Source organism: Syzygium oleosum, unplaced genomic scaffold (assembly GCF_021117445.2).
Source record: "Syzygium oleosum isolate NSW1041296 unplaced genomic scaffold, Sole_v2.1 Sole_v2.03, whole genome shotgun sequence".
Lineage (NCBI taxonomy): Eukaryota > Viridiplantae > Streptophyta > Magnoliopsida > Myrtales > Myrtaceae > Syzygium > Syzygium oleosum.
Window position 1 is genome coordinate 4216532 of NW_026607487.1, and position 21363 is coordinate 4237894.

The window sequence follows — 21363 nt, forward strand, 5'->3', positions numbered from 1 at the left end:
TCTCTCTCTTCACTGTCATGTCAATGTGGGACTTGCTAGTTTAATGCTGCTTAGGTACTTACCATATTGCATATTAAAATATAAGTCACCACCTAGCAACACCGAATATACACATTCGGTACAAGATCCAGATAGTCAGTGTAATCTTCCTTGAAGTCACAACTTTCAGGTATCCCAGGATTTTGCTCTAGTCCGCTACAAGTTTGCACTGTCGCTGCTGATCGATCTTTCCGCACAACGGATGTCGACAATATCCTCTCTTGTTTTTGGATTTTTCACTGACAATTGCTTCGGCGGATCCTTCTTCTGATCCATTTTTCTCAGGGGCATCATAGCACATAACTACAATCTGCAGTTCTCTTTTCTCTGAATCAGAAGCATATAGCATCCATTGCTGCTCTGAGCAATCTAAGACCCCACCAAAACAGATAAACAACACGCTTTTACTTCCATATCTTAGACCAAGAACCCATCCGCAATCTCGAGCACCAGGATCAATTTCCACAACATTTGCAGAACAACCTGAGATTGGATCCAAAATTTGCAATTCGACAGTGCTCGCTCAACGCGGACGCAGTCACTTCAGGCCTCAACCAAAATCCAAAAGGCAACCTGATTTCTTTGCTTTCCCAAAACTTTCTCCAGAAACCCTTTTGAAAATCTTTAATTACACTCAGCGCCGTTTCTGCAGAAGGACCAAATGATTGCAACTCAGCTCAAATTTGGAATCAGCTCCTCCTCAACCATATGGCAAACCCAATCTCCTTCCAAATCTATTTCAAGGGATTTGGCCTGTCAGGACCAAGAATCATCACGGTGTCAGCAAACCTTCTTCCGCACTTTCTCACGAGATTCAATCACCCTTCTTTCTCTTCACCGTTATGTCAATGTGGGACTTTTATTACACACTAACATAGGCGTGTCTGAACAGAAAAATACAGATGTACTTACCATGTTCTTTAATTCTCAAAGCCTTCTTCAATTTTATTCAGTAAGTAGTTGGTTTTGACAACCGAATTGCGCCGGTTTCCTCATGTTTAGATTAAGAAATCAAGTAGTCGCTGGATTTTGCTGTGCAAAGGAAGAGGATTACTAGCATCAGATAAGACTTAGCACGGTCTGAACACAGTCGGCGTCAAAGCATTAACTGAAAACTCAAATATAGATTGTACTCTGGTGATTACGGCCAGTCCAACGTATATGGTTGTAACTTGGAAGCAACGAGCAATCTATGTTAATGTAAATGCAGGTAAATACCTTCTAAAAATTCAAAATGATTGCCCTACAAAGAGTAGCTACTTCAAATGCAAAATAAAAAGGAAAACTGCAGATCATACGACCGGTATGCCCCCGATTTTTCACATATTCTTAAAGACCGACCAATACAAAAGTCTATGCAAACATCAATTTTACCATAGTTAGTGTCCCATCTTTTTTCAGTCTGTACGCTTCCTCGTGGATTTTACCATTTCAAGTGCTTAAAATACAATAAAGATCACCTCTTGAGGAGTAGAATCGGTTTTTCTGTGAATTTTTGTTTCTATAGCCTGATAAATCTACCAATTATAATTATAAATCTACTAAATATTAGAAAGAATACGAACAACATTATGTGTATAACTCAGCCAAGAAATGCGAAAAACAATTTATATTCACACTCCATTTGTTTCGCGAAAAATGGATGATTTGAAAGATATTTTCCAAAACAAAATCGCTTTGTCTTGGTTGAAATAATTATTTTACGAGAAATATTTTCATTATCGACAACAATTTATATTTCAAAATTTTCATGGACAATGAAATATTTTTCGTTTGTTCATTTTTGTATGCAATACATGCGATCGTTTTTAAGAAAATACTTTCCAAATCAGTTATCTTCCGCGAAACAAATGGAGTCAATCTATTTCCTCTTTGCATTGCTGTAAAATATCTTATCTTTGTCTGGTGTGAATTGATGTTATTCCTTCCGTATGTTATATAATCATAGAATTCATTTGTTTAATTTTTGTTTTTCGGGTTATGCGGTGTCGTAGCAGCACACTAACTGCGTATGACAACGATTCTGTGCTCGGAAACAGATTCTGCTCAGAAATGATTCTTTTTTATTCTGTGCCCGGAATTGATTCTGAGCATTTTAAGGCGTTTGTTAACGGCCCAAAATTCCATCCCTGGAATAGAAAAAGAACAGAAATGCGTTTGGTAACGCCACAAAATTTCTTTTTATTAATAATATTTTTAAATATTTTAATATTTCTTTCTTTTTTTTCTTTTCTTTTTTTCTTTTCCTCCTTCTTGGCCATAGCTTGCTCGCCGGCTATGACCGGTAAAATATTTTTTATTAATAATATTTTTATTAAAAGTATTTTTTCTTTTTTTTGGCCATGGCCTGGTCGTCGGCCATGACCGGTAAAATATTTTTTTTATTAATAATATTAAAATATTTTTATTAAAAATATATATTTTTATTTTTTTTGGCCATGGCCTGGTTGCCGGCCATGGCCGGTAAAATATTTTTTTTATTAATAATATTTTTTATTAAAATATTTTTATTAAAAATATATATTTTATTTTTTTTGGCCATGGCCTGGTTGCCGGCCATGGCCGGTAAAATATTTTTTTTATTAATAATATTTTTTATTTAAAATATACATTTTTATTTTTTTGGGCCATGGTTTGGTCGCCGGCCATGGCAGGTAAAATAATTTTTTTATTAATAATATTTTTTATTAAAAATATACATTTTTATTTTTTTTTGCCATGGCCGGTAAAATATTTTTTATTAAAAATATATATTTTTATTTTTTTTTGCCATCGCCTGGTCACCGGCCATGGATGGTAAAATATATTTTTTTCTTTTTTTTGGCCATGGCCTGATCGCTGGCCATGGCCTGTAAAATATTTTTTTTATTAAAATATTTTTATTAAAAATATACATTTTTATTTTTTTTGCCATGGCCTGGTCGCTGGCCATGGCCGGTAAAATATTTTTTTTATTAATAATATTTTTTATTAAAATATTTTTATTAATAATATTTTTTATTAAAATATTTTTATTAAAAATATTTTTTTTTCTTTTTTTTTGCCATGGCCTGGTCACCGGCCATGGCAGGTAAAATATTTTTTTTATTAATAATTTTTTTTATTAAAATATTTTTTTTCTTTTTTATGGCCATGGCTGGTAAAATATTTTTTATTAATAATATTTTTTATTAAAATATTTTATTCTCGTTAGATCCGGCGAGGGCGGTCCTCGGGCCGGACATTAAAAGCTAAATTAAAAACCAAGAAAAGGAAGAAGAAAAAAAAAATTGATTCTCAAAATTGTTCCCAGAATCAAGAAGCTACTTTTTTTTTATTCTTGATTCTGCTCCAAAACTGATTCTGGGAACAATTTTTGACAAAATTGTGCCCAGAATCAAAAAATTAAACAAACGCATTTTTGTTCCCAAACTGATTCTGGGAACAAAAGAACAGAATCAAACACTGTTTGGCAAGTTGTCATGCGCAGCCTTAAAGACTTCTCCACACAACGCTCATGACAATTGATTGGAGAGATTCGAAATTATAAATTCACATTTAAGATGCTAGAGATTGTTAAACTAACTAGTAATTTGGATTAATTAATTAACGATTCCGTCCATTTTGTTCCAGTACAGAATTATGAATTTTTCTAATGTAATCACATCTGCATAAAAGTCAGATAAAAATTTGAGATTGAAACATATCATTATATTTATTTTGAACCGCGATTCACACATATCTTTTTCTTATTCAAGTGTAAAGATTCCGGGTGTTTCACAATAAAGAAAAGTCAAATTCGGAAATTTTAATAAAATAAAAAGTGTTAAAAGTGAGGGTAGACTCGTATTACACATATCGTTAATGTTGATCGACACGACTATTGCTAAGGAACATATGTGAAAGTATTCATTTTCATGATATACATTGTACCGTGTGTATTATCAGTCAGATGACCATCGGTCAACAACCGGTTAATGCATTTTCTCAAAAATTTGTTTGTTCCACCACCACGTCATTCTTATAAGTTATCAGATTATGGGCATGTGCCTCGCACGCGCCTCAAAAGTAGGCTCTAGATAATTCTCGTATACTGTTTTGGGTGTAGTGTTTTTCTTCCCTGATCTTTTTGCATTCGTGTTTTGTAGGGATGAATGGTTCCCGATCCGGTCCGGTCCAATGGAACCGGTCACTTTTTTTTTTTTTCCACTACTTCATTCATTACATTACAAGAATTTTTAGGATAAAGTAACCTCAAAGTTTCAAAGTGGGGGACTAATCTTCACAAGTGAACATAACCTCATACTAATCCCCTCAAATGAATTCTGCTTTTGCTGCCTATCCTATTCAGATTTTCAACATCATTGTCTATACAACTCAATAATTTTTTTTTTAAAAAGTATATGTAGTCAGTCTGGCTCGGTTTCCTTTGAAACCGGGAACAGAGAACTGGACCGCCTGGATACCGGTTCCACTTTTAGGAATCGGAACCGGACCAAACCGGTCCGGGCGGTTCCCGGTTCGAGCGGTCTATTTTGCAGACCCCTAGTATTTTGCATCTGCTAATTACATTATATAGCCATTAATTTCAGAAATTTCTACAAATTTCCCCTATTATCTTAAATTATTTGTATCATATGCACATTCTTGGCCTTTAACTTAACATTAGCATGTAGATTTCTTGACTATCTCTAAAATGTAGAAGAACTTTTAAATATTTGTAGAAATACTTGATTGCAAAAGTTCTAAGCTATTATGGGTCTAGCTAAAATTTTGAAACTCGAGGATGACATGAGTAGAACTTGAACCTACACTCTATCAGGGAACTGGTTGAACTGCTTAGCTTCATCCTCTCATAATGTGGCGCATTTTGTAAAACAGCTGCTTAACATTATAATTTATGACTAGCCCGGGAAGTCGCCCAAATGTTCACTTATAATTTCTTGATTCATGGCTTGGCTTATCTTGCATAGTCAAACTCAAATGGTAACATTATGATGATCGCACCGACTTTTTCTCCTTCGTTCGTGAACTATCTAACGTTGATTCATGGGAATTTTCGGTTAGAAGAGTTGATCAGGCATCGAGTTTCCTTAGGGAAATGTTAGCGAAAAGATTAGTCCCCGATGTTGCCATCTCTAGCTGTTTGATGGGTGGTTTTTCTCTCATTGGAAAGCCTGGGGTGGCACACCAGCGTTTCACAAATTGCTAGCTTGCGGCCAACATGTAAATGGGCCACAATAATGTCAGATGGGTTTTTGCAAATGTCGGCAGGTTGACAAGGCAATGGCTTCGTATAGACAAATGGAAGATGGCAATGTCCATATCATCCACGACAACATCCGTATTAGCGGCTTGAGTGACGAGGGGGAACTTGAAAATGCTATAGAACTCTTCAATTCTTTGCCTGAGAAAGATTTGCAACATGATGCTGTGACGCTGCTATGATTGGAGGGCTATGTAAAGCCAACTGAATAAGTGAAGCGTACGAGCCGCTTCAAGAAATGAATGAGAAGGGGCACTCTCCACCCGAGCACTAGTTAAAGATGGTCAGAAAATGAGGCCGATGCATGTATCACGAGATGGTTGAGAGGGACTGTGTTGCACTCCGCAATCATCTCAACGAGAGATGATTGGACTGCATTAATCCTTAATTAGTTCTATCTGTTTTTTAGTTAAATTTCCTATGAAAATTCTAAAATTAGCTGAAAGCTGTAAGCATGGACTTTAGAGTCCATCAATGCAAATAACATTATATTTTCCTGGTCCAGATTGTGTGGATCTATGAGTCTCCTCTCCAATGAAACTTCCGGGGACATTATTTTGCCACAAATTCCAGTTGTCTCTGATTAGTTTGCAGTTGGATCGCTATCAACAGAGACTTCATTAGCTAGCTAAAGAAAAGAAAACAACAGACTATGGACTAGTAAGCAATTAGCACCACCTTCCTTGTTTGTGTTTAGGAACAGAACCGATGTGCTGCAATGGTGAAGTGCCTAAACTACAGAACAGAGATGTACATGTTACTTTGTTTTTCACAATATCCAGTTAGCAAAATCAGCAATATAGGCTGGTATGGAAGGAGGCAAATTATAACTTTACAAATCCAACGCCACATACATGAGAACTAAGCTCATCAAATCAGAAACCTATATGACAACATTAGATAATAGCCTGATAGAAAATGGAGGAGATTGTCATCGTGCATCCTTGTATATGGATGTTTAGGTGAAAATCCACAGCTCATATAGCATATGCACACTAGTCTTTCATAGTCATGGTATGACTGGGCAGTGCATACCTCCCTTTGCATAGCCTCATCCAGTTTGAGGGAGATGTCATTGGAAGGCAACTGCATCAAACAACTCTGCAGTAGGGTAACATACAGAAAAATCAGCAGGTACGTATTTGATCAACAGAGAGGTAGAACCATATAAGCATACAAAAAGCAGACAATTGAAAAACTATATTTACAATTATTCAAGTATGTGATGTTGAGACCAGATCCAGCGTTTGGATATTCATAAGCATCAAAACTTCTTTAGGACACTCCAGTTGGCCCACGAGCCTCTTCAAGGTTGGCATGCAAGATGGCCCTCAGCTGTTGTTCATGCTCCCTCTGTGAAATTCCTCTTCTTATTTTTGATCGGTCTCTGGTATGGAATTTAAAGTTCCTCCGCCTATTTAGCTCAACCCAAATATGTGATAACACAATTCCATGATGACAATGGGATCAAACGGGATGCCAACTAATTAGAAAATTTTCGAGCTCCTCACACTAGCTTGTTTCACAGAACGGACGAAAAATCCTCCCAATTATGCAAAAGGTCATCGATACAACTCGTTGAATTGAAGTCCAAAAGTAAGCCTTGATCATTTCTAGACCACCAAGATCTGTCACAAAAGTAGCAAGCAGAACCAGTTTACCTTGCTTGATACTAATTCAAACCAACAGTTTGACTGCTCGTTATAAAAAGCAGTCTGCAATCATATACGACAGACTAGCCAAAACTACTTTTCATTCTATTTATCGCGAACCAGAAAAATTGAGCCTTTATTTTTATTTTAGCTCAGGTTTTCATACTTACTGGGAAGTCATGCTCATCTTCGAAGGTTCAAGAGGAACAATAAAGGAACAATAAGAAACTTGACAGGGCTCTCGATCATCATGGAAAAATCATGGAAAATCAAAAGGTCTTTGTTCTAAACTGGATTTCTGCCATTAGTCAAATTTGACGCACAAAAGAACTCAAAGGAATTCAAAATGGCCAAGGACTTTTTTCAAAGAAAATACTGAATTTGGACAAAGCGAACAATGGACTCTGGGTGCAGTTTACAATATTAAGTAGCAGAAGATCATTAGCCTCAAGACGAAAATTTCAAATCCTGGGTTTCCCGGGAGGGAAGCTGTAAATCACAATGTAATTCTTGTTTACCAATGTTGATGTTTTCTTCGTAGCCTCACAAGCTGCTTATCTGTTTGCAGTATGCAAAAGCAGCCATTGGAAGGACAAACGCAAAAACATTGCTCCAACGCAATCAAAAGCAAGAATAAGTGGGCAAATCCAGAGTTTCCAAAATCAATCAAATGAATACCCAGTGTAGAGCAAATCATTCTGAAAATATATAACTTCAAGAAAAGTATTACTTTATTCGCTTACGCTGGCCATGAAGTGATGAAGAATCTTACTAGATGACCAATGCCTTTTATTATACGTAGACCCACAATTGGGCCTACATTTTGATCTTGGCTGAAGCGTCATTTCAGTTTCTTCGACCAACACCCCCATTCCTTCAGTTATGTAAGACTAGCAATTTAGGAAAGCAGCAGATCCTGTTAAAGAAAACCTTCTTGTCAAAAGAAGAAAGTGATGAAAAGTAAGTCATGAATCTAAGAAGAACAAAGATAGTTGGTGTTTATTTACCTTTTTTGTGGAAACATGACCCGTCTCCCCCTTGTAACATTGTATAGGATTTATCACATCAATAAAAATCATATTTTCTTAGTGTTTCATGATACCTGACCATTAGTGTTTTAGATTGATTCGGGGTCATTTCTGGTTCAAATGGGCACCCAGAAACATCTAAATAAAATAACTCCAACTTTTCCAATCCCCGAATCTGAGTTAGACTGTGGCAGTCTCGTAACACTAGATATTGTAACTTCTCACATCCCGACAAATCTAGCGGCGATCGGAGTTTGTGGCAGTTCCATAGGTTGAGGCGTTGGAGAGAAGAAAGATTCTGGATGCTTTCTGGCAGGTCATATATCGAAGCATGAGTGATTTCAAGAATCTCGAGTGAAGACAAGTCACCAATTTCACTTGGAATTTTCATTTTCAGACTACGGCAATATTTGAGACTTAGCCTCCGCAGGTTTTTCAACCTACAAATAGCACTGGGCAATCTTGTAATAAGTAAATAACTAATGTCCAGATATTGCAGGTTCTGTAAATCCCCAATTGAGCTAGGGATTTCTCTCAATGACCAACACCTCCATAGATCAAGGTGTTGGAGAGAAGAAAGAGTCCCAATTGAGCTAGGGAGTTCTCTCAATGCCCGACAATCCCTGAGGTCAATGTGTTGGAGAAAAGAGAGATTTCCAATTGAGCTAGGGATTTCTCCCAATGACCGACAATCCCTTAGGTCAAGGTGTTGGAGAGAAGAGAGATTCCCAATTGAGCTAGGGAGTTCTCCCAATGACCGACAATCACTTAGGTCAAGGTGTTAGAGAGAAGAGAGATTCCCAATTGAGCTAGGGAGTTCTTTCAATGATCGACAATTCCTTAGGTCAAGGTGTTTGAGAGAAGAAAGATTCCCAATTGAGCTGGGGAGTTCTCCTAATGAGTTACAACCCTCTAAGTCAAGGTGTTGGAGAGAAGAAAGATTCCCAATTGAGCTGGGGACTTCTCTCAACCACTCACAGTTATAGGCACTCAGTTTCACTAGCTTTTTTAGAGATCCGATTGACTTAGGAATTTGTTCAATATTAGCACGATCTAAAATTAGTTCTTTTAGTTCTTCTAGTTCGCTCACTTCTCCTGGTAGCTCCTCGAGACTTATACAACTGGTCAAGTCCAAGGAAACGAGGCTCTTGAGTTTGCCAATAGAAGGGTGGAGTTGCTTGAGTCCATAACATTCTTTCAAAATGAGAATCTCCAACTCTATAAAAGCTGAGAGATTAGGAGTACATCTTAAATCGCACTTTGAAAGGTCGAGAACTTTCACCCGCTTTGCTGCCTATAAAAAGGAGAATAAGCTATAAAAAATTGATTTGATTGTCAAGATAAAATAAACAAAAAATCACAAAGGGTTGTCTTTTTTTCATCTTACCATTATTGAACTCCATCCTCTCCAATTCTCTGTGATCTTGTTGTTTGACAACTGTAGCACCACTAATTTCGGTAGATGCAAATTGGTTGGCCAAAAAGACCCTTTGTTAAATGTTGCGAATATCTCTTCAATGCCAAGCCAGTGAAGCCATCTTAATTCAGAAAGCAATTTATTAAAGTCTCCAATTAAAGCCACCCGCTCCAAATGAAGGTATCTTAAGCTCTGTAAGTTTTTAAACCGTTTACTTGTGAGAACGCCATCGCCGGTTGCGAGACAAATTGCCTGGGTCCTTTCAGTTCCCTGTATATCAAATCAATTAATCAAGTGTCTAAATTGGCTTTTAATTTTTTAGTCTTTGCTTTTTTAAATCTTGGACCTGCTCGAATTGTCATCTTTCTATCCTTGTCCTATATAAATGTTGACACGTAAGCTCGCATTTAACTTTTTTATAATCTTTTGAAATTTGGGCAATATTTCAAGTTTTGACGTGAAAGTAAAAAAGAAAAATACTTCTTTCTTTAGAAAACCTATGGCAAACATACCTCAATATTTTATCTTTTGCTTTTATATGCGCTTTGACTTTTAGCCATGACGAATTACATGAAAACTTTAAAACATATAAATGTTGACTTGTAAATTTCATTCAAATTTTTCATAATTTTTCAAAGAATTTGTTAAAAAGTGCCCATGGGTCACTTGTTAAGTAATTAAAAAAGCAAACGATTTTCAGTTCATCAACTATTCTTGTAAAGTGTTTAATCATTACTTTCGAAGAACTAATACTATTCTTGTAAATTATGTGTAAAAAGTGACGTGATGACATTCCTTAGCAATACACCTTTTAGAATTCGAATAGTATTTTGAATTTTGGCAAGACCAACTAATAGTGAACTCCTTAAGTTCCTTTCATGGTATTATGGTTATATTAAGGTTTCTAACATATGGAACAATAGGTTGCTGGGAAATATCTTTTGGCAAATCTGTCATATGAAAGTTTCTGAAGTAATATACTTCCTTTTTTCTACCGTTTCTTTTTGCATCTTATAAGTCAAAACATACTGTTTCACTTGCCTACTATAATAGATCATTTAATTATTAGAAGAAGATGGTGAAAAAATCCTGTGTGGCTTCGATTGACTTTAACAACAATACTCTCATTTTTCCCCCATAAGTTTGGTTGATCAGCGACAGTGTTCACTGACGTTCAAGTATCAAAATTTTAAAAGCTAGAGCATTGATTTCACAAACACAAAATTCCATTCGAACTTTTTATTGAACTAGTGTCTCGAGCTTGACCATAAATAAATCAAGCCCCGCCTTGATGTGGATAACGTTTAGATGAACAGACTGATATATTCATGACGAAGGTCACAAGTAGCCAAAGCTACTGCTTAGTGGCTGGGCCTCTAGCAAGACTTAGCCAGTCCGCTTGAACGGCGTAGTGGTGCGCTTCTGCATCAAAGCGGGCGACCCAGACATGTTTGGTCAGGCGACCAAGAGACATGTTAGTTGTTTTTTTTTTCTTTGCAATTTATTAGTTGGTCAAGTTCCAATAAAATTCAGAATTCGAAGTAAGTTACTGGAAGCAATATAGGGTACGGTAATGTCTGAGAGGCAACCCTATGCAGCTGGTTTAGTGATTAAGGAAAGTGTTTGTGTACGTGGATTAGGCCCATGACATTGAGTTTGATTCCTTGTATTAGTAAGTATAAACAATTCTCTGTTTCAGCCATGAGGGGCATCGGCACAGGCATCGGGTGCCGGTGAGGGCGGCGACAAGGGGGAGAGAGAGAAGCTGTTGTGATGTGACGGTGAGTGGGTGGAGGAAGAGAGAGGGGGAAGGCTGAATATATGGGTGCAAGATCTGGAGGTAGGGTTTGAGCAAGGGTGGCTAGTAGCGTTTAAGAAGAAAGAAATGTTTAGTAAGAAAAGTGAATAGGAAAAGGCAGTGGCGATGAAAGAAACAAAGAAAAGAGAAATAAGAAAATTCAGTCTTTACATACACCTAACCTAGTCCACGAGATGAACAAGTTCAACCTGATACTACCTTAAAACAATAAAAAGATTTTCTTAATTTAATTCTTTAAGAGGATTTTACTATCGTGTCTATTAAGGGGAACGAAAAATGAAAAAAAGATCGATATAGCTAACAGAGGGAGGAACGGGTATCTTCATAATCAAAATGGAGTAATAACCTATGAAGCACTGGTTTCTTAAATCATAGGAGCAGCACTAGAAAGCAAACACAAGTGGTCAGTGTGAATTTGACACTTTTTTTCAATGTTGATGTCTTGTCTAATTATTACTTATTATGATCGGCACTTATTGAAAAATTCATTTATTTTGATCTTTGATGTTTATACTTCATCTCTATGTATTATTGTAGTCTTTCATATTATCAATATTTCAACAAAATATGAAAATTACATACTTTTAATAAATGAGATTTTTAGTGTAGAATCGCAATTAAGTGATAAATTTAAAATTAAATTTTCGACAGATGTAATTTACATCAATGAATTTGAATGACATTCTATTCAGTAACCATGCGTGATTTATAGCTTTTTCATCCTTGCATGTATAATAAAATTTGCTGTTACAATTACTCTATGATGGACATGAATCACGAATGGAATTTTTTCCTTACATGTAGGAGCATTTCTTCATACTAGATAAAAGATTAGAATAGATCAGATTAAACATATGAAAATATGAGGGAGGGAAAGAAAAAGTAGTGCCATATGTTACCTTTTCTCCCATTAGCACTTCGTTGGCTTCCTCAGAGAGCCATAATCTACTACGTCTCTCAAGCGGTCCTTCTTGTTGAACAATGTTTCTTCCAAGATCTCTTAGTTGATCGTGCATCCTTAACTTACCATCATCGTCAATTTTAATTAAGCACCTCAGCTTCAACTCTTCAATTCCTAGACTTGCATAAAACCCACAGTCTTCCCACATGTAAATGGCGAATTTGCTCTCTTTGCCAATAAGAAAACAAGCAATATCGAGAAAAATCTCCTTATGTTGGTTTTCTAATGCCTCATAACTTATCTTCAATATTTCTTCAACATCTCTATGTGGCTCTTTCTTTAATTTGCTCAACATATCTTCCCATACTTTTCGATCTGTTTTACCATACAAGTATGAACCTATCACCTCAAGAGCCAAGGGAAGGCCACTCATGGTGGATATGATGTTATGAGAGATATCCTTAAACCCCCTTGGAGGATGGTCCATACGAAATGCATGCCTGCTAAATAAAAGCAAAGAATGCTCCTTATCTATTCCATTCAATTCATACTTATTGTCTACCTCGAATTCAGATTGATCAAGAACAGCTTTATTTCTAGTTGTGACAATGATAATACTTCCCGAAATAAACCAGTTACGCTCTTTGGCCAAAGCATTTAGTTGATCCTTGTGATCTATATCATCCAAAAGAATGAGAACCTTTTTTCCTTGAATCTAGATTTGATCATGTTAATTCCATCATCAAATTTAGATACTTCATTTTTGCTCTGTAGTATATCAGATATTAGTTGGCTCTGTAGATACTGAATACCGTGGCGACGGGTAGTTTCTCGAATATCTGGAAGAAAGCTTACATGCACAAATTTATCCGAAAGTTGATTGTAGATGCACTTGGCAAGAGTTGTCTTGCCTATCCCGCCCATGCCGTAAATTCCAATCATTCGGGCATTGATTGAAGGATTGTCTATCCAATTCATAATTTCCTTCATATGACCATCAAGTCCAACTAGTTGCTTAGGAACATCTAGCTGAAAATGTTTCCATAACTCGCTTAGAACAGTTTCGACCACAAGCTTTATCAATTCTCCCTCATGCCTGTCAAACAACGAAAAAAAAAATGACAAATTAAACCTAGATATGGTCAATGCCAAGTGACGGATCCTTATCAACTGATCCAACCCCACGTTGGCAAACGGAGGTCAATTTTGCGCTGTGGTGATCAAGCTTTGGAAGACTGAGCATTGGAGTCTTTTTGGGGTATTGTAAAGTGATTGATACTATTGGCTGGAGTGGTTATCGTGTCTTTGTTTTGTGGTCTGTACCGGAGACAACTGTAAAATTCTTGTGCACTATGAGATACTTTGGTTTGAGTTGTTGTTGGTTTAGTTTTCAGGGGACATCTTGGGGAGTACTACCGTTTGTTGTTCATTGGGACACTTTGGGGATCTTTTCTGAGCTTGTAGTGAAAGTAATTCATCCATATTTCATCGCATTTGCGTGAATAAGAAAAGTTACTTATAAAGAAAAAAAAAAGTTCAGGTGGAAGTGAAGTACCCGTTAGCGATTTTCTCAGATTCCCATCCATTTAGATCACTTACTTCTTCAAGTGCTCGTTGCCCTTCCTCAATATCCTTCTTATCAAAACGCTCTAGACGCGAATGGAAGGCCTTTCCAAAATTTCCGTTTAGATACCGCACATCCGACGGGACTACTTTGTAAAAAATGGGGAAAACCATCTGTGACATGCTCTTCTTACAGTACATGATACGAATGAGCTCACGGAGGCACCATTTGCTTGAAGCATAATTTTCGGAGATGATGGGGATCGAAATCTTAGATCGTGAGATGGCATCGAGAATCTGTGAACCAAATTCCTCACCAATGGGGATGCTGTTCTCATCCCTGAACACGCATATCGGTACAATTCCCGCATTGACTAGGCCATGGTAGAGGTGATCGGTGAAACCCTTGCGGGTATCCGAGCCTCTAAAGCTCAAGAACACGTCGTATTGATCGCTACCTTCTCCTGTAGGTATCGGAGAGATGAACGAAGGATTGGACGCTGAGACGCCAAAGTTCAAACCAGTTTCCTTCTTCACTGTGACACCGAAGTTGAGCCAGAACCGATGGGAGCCGCGTCGAATCGACCGGGACAGATGCTGCCAGGGGAGTCCAAATGGAGGGCCAGGATTGGAAGATACGCGAACTCGGAAGGGGTGTCCATGGCGGGAGCGCTTGGGACGGAGGTTGAAAGGAAGTGGAGGGGAAGGAGAAGGAGAAAGGAGTGGATTTGGAGAGGGAAGGAAAGCAAGGTCCATTTCTCTTTGGGTGGAGTGGGAGATGAAGAAGACAGGCTGCGTTTCGCAATCTGAGGAGGGAAGTGGAAACAATGATGGTTTTCTGCTGAATAAGGGGATTGATAAATAACGGAAGATGCTTTTCTGGAGATGCTTTTGATAAATAAAGGGCGTGAGTCTCACCCTCTAGTCAAGTCAAACTTGTTGGCTTTGATCCCCTCACGGATGACGTGTACGTTAATTTCTCAATTGGGTTATAAAGAACTAGAATTTGTGTACAAGCATATCGCATTCATTTAAAAATATAGGCACGGGTGCAGTTCTTATTAAATTAATGAAAATCAGAATTCGATAATTTATTTAAAATCTGATAATGGAGTCGAGCGGAACTAGAAATGTGTGGAATACATGAAGAAAGGACCTAGCAATGATTATGAATGTGATTTTATATTTGAATTTGATTTAATATAAGCATATTCTAAATGAATCTGGAAATGGGAGGTAGACATAAGCAAACGTTCATTGTTATTTCTCTTTTATTTATTCCACGCTGGCCTCACCTGCCAACAATTTCATGTAAACGAATCTACTTTGAACTAATATAATGTCATCAAGTTATTCTTTTCAAACTTTCAAATGTAAAAAATTGATTGATATCTTGTGTGTATATCTTTCTTGAGTTTTTCTTTTTTTGAATTTTTTCCAGGTCGCTTTTTATCACATCATTATTTATACTAATATTCCTTCCCATGCTTTGCACGGATTTCGTAAAATAATGGGTATGTATGTTTATGTCTGTATGATATAAGAAATAGATGGTGAATAGTTTGCGGAATTAGGAAGGTTCTGCATAAATGAGATACCATTTTTCTATCAGAAATTCCAAAAAAAAAATATTGTGACTTCTTGAATTGCATATAAATGGATAGTATGAAGAAGAGAAGATGTCTAGATGACCCTAAGCATTACCTAATAATATTCTCAACTACCTGTACAGGCAATATTTGATTACAAAATCCTTGTGTAAAAATGATCAGTCAAAAAAAAATCATGGAATGATCCCAGAATTATTTATTTCCCTCTAATATGATAGGTCGCAACATCGCAGTAGAATAAGAGCATAATTTTGCATATTGACCTCTTTTAAAATACCTTGTAGATTCAATCACCTATTGGAAGTAACGGCTTTTCAGACAAGAAATCAAACTTTACTAAAGCACAAAACTCAGAAACATGAATTTGAATGGGCATTGTGTTTTACATAGTTCGGTGTAAAATTATTTGATAAACATATTGAAGAAGAGAAGGAAGAAACATGAAATGGGTATTAAAACTGTAACGAAATAAATCAATGAAAGGAAAAGGCCCTAGTGTGACTCAGATCAATTGAAAATTACCATCTTATTTATAGTTGAATTGCATTGCTTCACGTAGAGTAGTTTCAACTCAAACTTTTGCTCGAAATCCATTTATCAAAGAACCGATTGCCAAGAAAGTTGCAAAAAAAATTATGATTTAACGAAACACATAAAAATCTGACTTCCCCACAACAATAGTCGTCTCTCCCGCTTCCCTTTCTCTCTTCTCTCTTCATCGTCTTCTTCAACCTTCGGCCATGGGAGATAGATTGAGCTAGTCTCACCCTTCCCTCCCACTCTTGTTGATTTTCTTTGTGTATTTTTGTTCTTTTTTTATTTATTCTTTTCTCTCAATCTAAATCTAGGAGCTCTCTTCTCCCAATTTAGTTTTAGATATGAGAGTTTGTACTCTCCCAATCTAGTTCGAGATCTAAAAGTCATCTTCTTCCGATCTAAATCTAGGAGCATAATTAATATGTTTTTGGGGATTTAATGCCCCAGTGCTTTGTCCGTTTACAAGTCCTCTGCCTCTAGCTTCAATGATGATCACAGGACCTCTGGCGTCTCGCTAAACATTGAAATTTGCTCTCCCAAATGTTAGATCTATGTTCGTTTAACCTGTTTTGGTTGACTCCGTACGGCGGAGGCATAGAGGAAGCCGAACCTAGACGTGCATCACCAACTAGCATTATTGTAGTAACTGAAGAAGGAATTTCCAGCATGTGCTCATCACTGATGAAGAAACAAGATCCAGTGATCGGCCGCAGAATATTTTAGTTGGAACGAGCGTGTGCTTAACCTTGTTGGTGCTCTATACCTTGTTTTCTGGATTTTGCTTTGTTTTGCAGTATTTTGGGCTTTGCTGTGCTTTAATTTGCTTTCCTATAAAATTTATGTACTTATCATGTATCCTTTTGAGTAATGAATACATTTTCTTTTGAAAAAAAACGAAGCACTTATGATGAAATTAATTAAAAGTTATGTCAACCATATATATATATATATATATATATATATATATATATATATATATCTATTAATAGTCATGATAATACTAAGAGCTATTATTTGGCACATGGCAATTCATGGTGCTTTCAAGGCATGGAGATGACGAACTGAAGGCTCTTACAAACTTCCCAGTAATGCCATAATTGATTAAATTAAGAATAGAACCCATTCAATATTAGAAAATTTGGTTTTTTTTTTCTGTCCTACTCTAACCTTCAACTCACTTTCAGACTTTTGTCTTGTCTCTTACAGAGCATGGGAGTCGAAACTTACATTTGAAACTGCACGTCCCCACCCGTAGCCCCCCCTAGAAGGTGGAAATTCAAACTCCTCATATCCCCCTTCTCAAGAAAGAAGGGTGGCCACTGAGACAAACCCTAGTGGTTAGGAAATTTGGTTTTAATAGGTGTAGTACCTATTAGATCCAAAATGAAATAGTAATTAAGGCACATTTCCCAATTGATGTTAAACATGCTCTTATAAATAGGCAGAATTTTACTCTTCGTTTATTTCAGGAAAATGAATTATTAAAAAATATTTTTTTTTATAAAAATGGTCGCTCGTATCACTTGAAATAATTACTCAATGAAAAATATTTTCATCATCTACAATAATTGTCAAAATATTTTGGTGAACGAGGAAAATATTTTTTTCGTTTATTCATTTTTATAAGCGATCTAAGTGATAGTTTTTTGCAAATATTTTTCAAATTAGCTATTTTTAGCAAAACAAATGCGTATATGAAAGTATTTTCTCAGCCACAAAACGAATCTTGATTTTCTCCGGTGTACTTTTGGAATACGTGAACCCCTATCATGACGTGCTAGCAATCCTGTTGACCTGGACATATATAACGAGGACATGGAGAGCTAAATTGACCAGAAGGGGCTCGGAAAGAACTCTGATATCGCGTTGATAGGCAAAAATGAAGAGAGGATGCCTTCCTGCTGCCCAAAAAGATGTAGATAAAACAAATGGAAAGGTTGAATGGAGAGCACAGGCTTCATGGGTGGAGAGCACATGCTTTCTGAACGCTTCTGAATACAAAATGTTTAATGAACGAGTCTTCCTAGGCGGCTGTCTATTGAATCCACTGTTGAAAGTTTTTGACTTGGAGCAGTGCAATGCACCTCTCCTCTTTCCCATAGGCCTCGCCCTATAGTCAAGACAATATCATTGGGTTGTGTACACTCGCGGACAAGAAGAAAATGGTTAATATTTATCTCTAGATGCATGCCCTCTAGTCAAGGCTAATCTTTCGGTGGAGAGCACATGCATTGCGAACGATCAGGAATAGCAAAAGGTTTAATGAAGAGAAGGTGCCTTCCCGCTGCACAAAAAGATGCAGATAAATAAAGTGAAAAGGGAGGACAGAGAGCACATGCTTTCTGACCGATTCCCAATACAAAATGTTTAATGAACGGGTCTTTCTAGGCGGGTGTCTATTGATTATTCCACTATTAAAAGTTATTGACTTTGAACAGTGTAATGCACATCTTCTCTTTTTAATGGGCCTCGCCTTCTAGATGTGTGCACTTTCCTAATTAGATGAAATTATCATCAATCTTGTCATTGGTTGGTTACAAGTTATTTATGTTGCTCCCATGTAAAATTAACTAACATTAAAATGGTGATGCATTATATTTTGTGAGACATTATTAAGTGCACATGTACCTAGTGCTTCTCAACTCTTAAATTATATGGGTTTCATAATATTAAGGATTCAGATGCATTGGGCTTATATGAACTCAGATCACCTAAGAGTTTTCATATTTTCTCCAAACGTGCTTTTAATCGGTGGTTCAATGTAAGCATCTATATGAAAAGCACATAAATATACTTCATCTGCCTTCATCAAGCGCTAATTATTGATGTTCATAAAATCTGATACCAAATATGTGTAATCAATCAACGGAAAAAAGAAAAAAGAAAAACAGAAACGACAGTGAAACTTGTAAGTTGTTAAATAAGAAATTTCATTTACAAATTAGAAACATGAAGATACGACGAGGTAAACCTCTTTCTCTCTCTCTCTCTCTCTCTCACTCTAAGAGCAATTGCAAGAGGTTCGCTCTTCAAGTCCAAAAATTGCAAAAGTAAGAGTCATCGGCCACCAACGATGAAGAAAGAAAAAACCAGAAAAAGAAAAAAAGAAAGAAAAAAGGAAAAAATAAATGAGAAAAAAGAAAAGGAAAAAATAAATAATAAAAATAATTTTAAATTAAAATTGTCTTTTGGACGAAAATGCCCTTGACCGGCTGGAATATTTAGCCAACCGACGACTAGCGAGGTCAAGCCCTTATTTGAAATAGCCATGCTCACTTTAGGCCCCTTATTTGAGACTGACATGGCCACTTCATGTCCTTGTTTGACACAAGATCCATTTAAGGCTTTTATTTGAGAAAATAAGGGCACTTCAGTCCCTTATTTGGAATTTTCTCTAAATCTTGGCCCCACCAAAATGTTTCAATTTCTTTACATCCAAAGGTTAAGGAATTATTAGAAACTTTTAGCAAAAAGTCTTTCAAATTTATTAGCCGTGTTTTGCAACGACCATGCTTCCAATTGTGATATACGATAGATAATGAGTAATTATTTCCAAACTCGAGAAGTAATGCTTTAGTATAGATGGTTGAGAAATAACTCTTTGGTACAAATGGAATCATTGAACTTTTCTGTTAGGTCTAACTATACTTTGGTAATAGTAACTATCCACCGAAAACTTGTACATTGTTAATATGTTATGAGAGATTCATTAGGAAAGAATTCAAATGTGTTAAATAATCTAAAAGGTCAAGAACCAGTGATGTAGGGAAAAAAAAAATTCAAGAGCTATTATCCTATTAAAAAGATTATTAAGTCAGTCATAAATGTATTTTGCTATTTATTTTGTGAAATACCTCATCTTTCTACAATTAAAAAAAACAAAATTTTCTAACATGATATATGTTATTAATGTAAAAAGAATGAACTTCAATTTTCTTAACAACATTCTGTATCACACATTTGCTAATAAATATTATTCATTAGTTGACCATTGTGCTCTAGATCCATATTTGGCTGACATACCCGTTTGGATCATCGATTGACTAGCCTTTGCAAGAAAATGGGTAATCTTTGGGCCCATTGCACTGTTCCAAGATTCAAGAGGGCAAATTTGCGCTTATTGGCAAAGTTTCAATAACCCAAACTTCAAGTTTTATGCTTTTCCAAAGCCTCAATGAAAAAAGCATGGAAAACAGAGGAGATGGACGTCCTACAACTAGATGCAAACATCTTAGCTTTTCGATTCAAAATTGAGAACGCAAAACGCTCCTCATAGGTATGTTTCTCCCACCTTGTATTTTGGTGTCATCTTCATGGCATCCCTTGTGAGTGGTTTTCCAAAAGTGCAATAGAACTCATATAAAGAATGTGGAAGAAGTTTTTGATATTGATTCGGAACCCAAAAATAATTGGTGTCCAAGTTTGCCCTCATACAGGTTGATATGAGGTCGAACCAACCTCTTGTCCCCACATAATGATGATTGTTAAGTATGGATTGACGTGAACTATGACCGACTACCGTATTTTGTTATTGGAAAATTGGTCACTACCTTTAGTATTGTGAGAATAGTCCTTAAAATTTTGACCCGGGGAATGAGAAGGGATAGATGGTGCCTCCGTAGTGCATGGTACAGTCCGTTTGCATCAGTCTTAGGGGACACTTTTTGACGTAGATAAGAGGTCAGAACAACTCAGCATCATCCATTGGCAGAAAGATAATCCTAGATTCAGACAAATTCCTGTCAACTTGGGCTGTGGGAGAAAAGGCCAAGGGCTTTACCTTCCCTTAATTCTTATAAAGGGAAATCTATTTTGAAACCCCAAGTTGGGTCCAATTTGTGGTTAAATCGCTCTTCAACCCCAATTTAGAATAGGCCCCTCAAATAGCTTGGGGAAAAAAACTGTGGAGGCCCGGCTTCAAAATGGGAAAAAGAAGCGTCGTGAACCGTATATAGTTCCCTTGGCTTCAAAGCTTTTGTCTTACATGAATCTGCTCTCTTGGATGCTTCCGTTCCGTTGGAAGCTGAATTCCCTAATCAAGCTCGATGGATAGCCTTAATCAGCCACCACGGATGCCTCTAAATCAAGTGCTGGGCACTCCCTTGACAGTTCAAGAGTTTAGGAACCTTTTGTTTGAAGAAAAGCTCAATATGATATTTCTCATGGAGACTAAACGAACTAGTACCAGAGTGGAAGGCATTACAGGAGTTCGAACGTAAGAAACTGGGTGATGATTTGGATGTGTTTGTATAGCTATCTTCGAATAATTTAATTGATAATGTTGCATGTAGCCGTGGGAATAGGCTGGTAGAATGTTTTGCTGAAAGATACCGAATTTACACCTTCAGGGAACTTCCTGACGATTGTGAACTAATGGATACTGAATTGGAGGGTTGCAAATTCACTTGGTCAAATAACAGGGATGGAGAAGCAAATCCTCAAGACGGAATCGACCGAGACATAGCTAATTCTGACCGGAGGATTAAGTTCCCCAATGGGCGGGTCTTTCCTGCCTTTAGGTCCCATCACAACCCAATTCTTCTCTCCTTCAA

General features: G+C 36.7%; 1 pseudogene; it reads right to left on the minus strand.

Annotated features, from left to right (window-relative positions):
* Positions 1-187: 187 nt before the first annotated feature.
* Positions 188-14476, minus strand: LOC115680936 (disease resistance protein RUN1-like; annotated as a pseudogene).
* Between the last annotated feature and the right edge of the window lie 6887 nt (positions 14477-21363).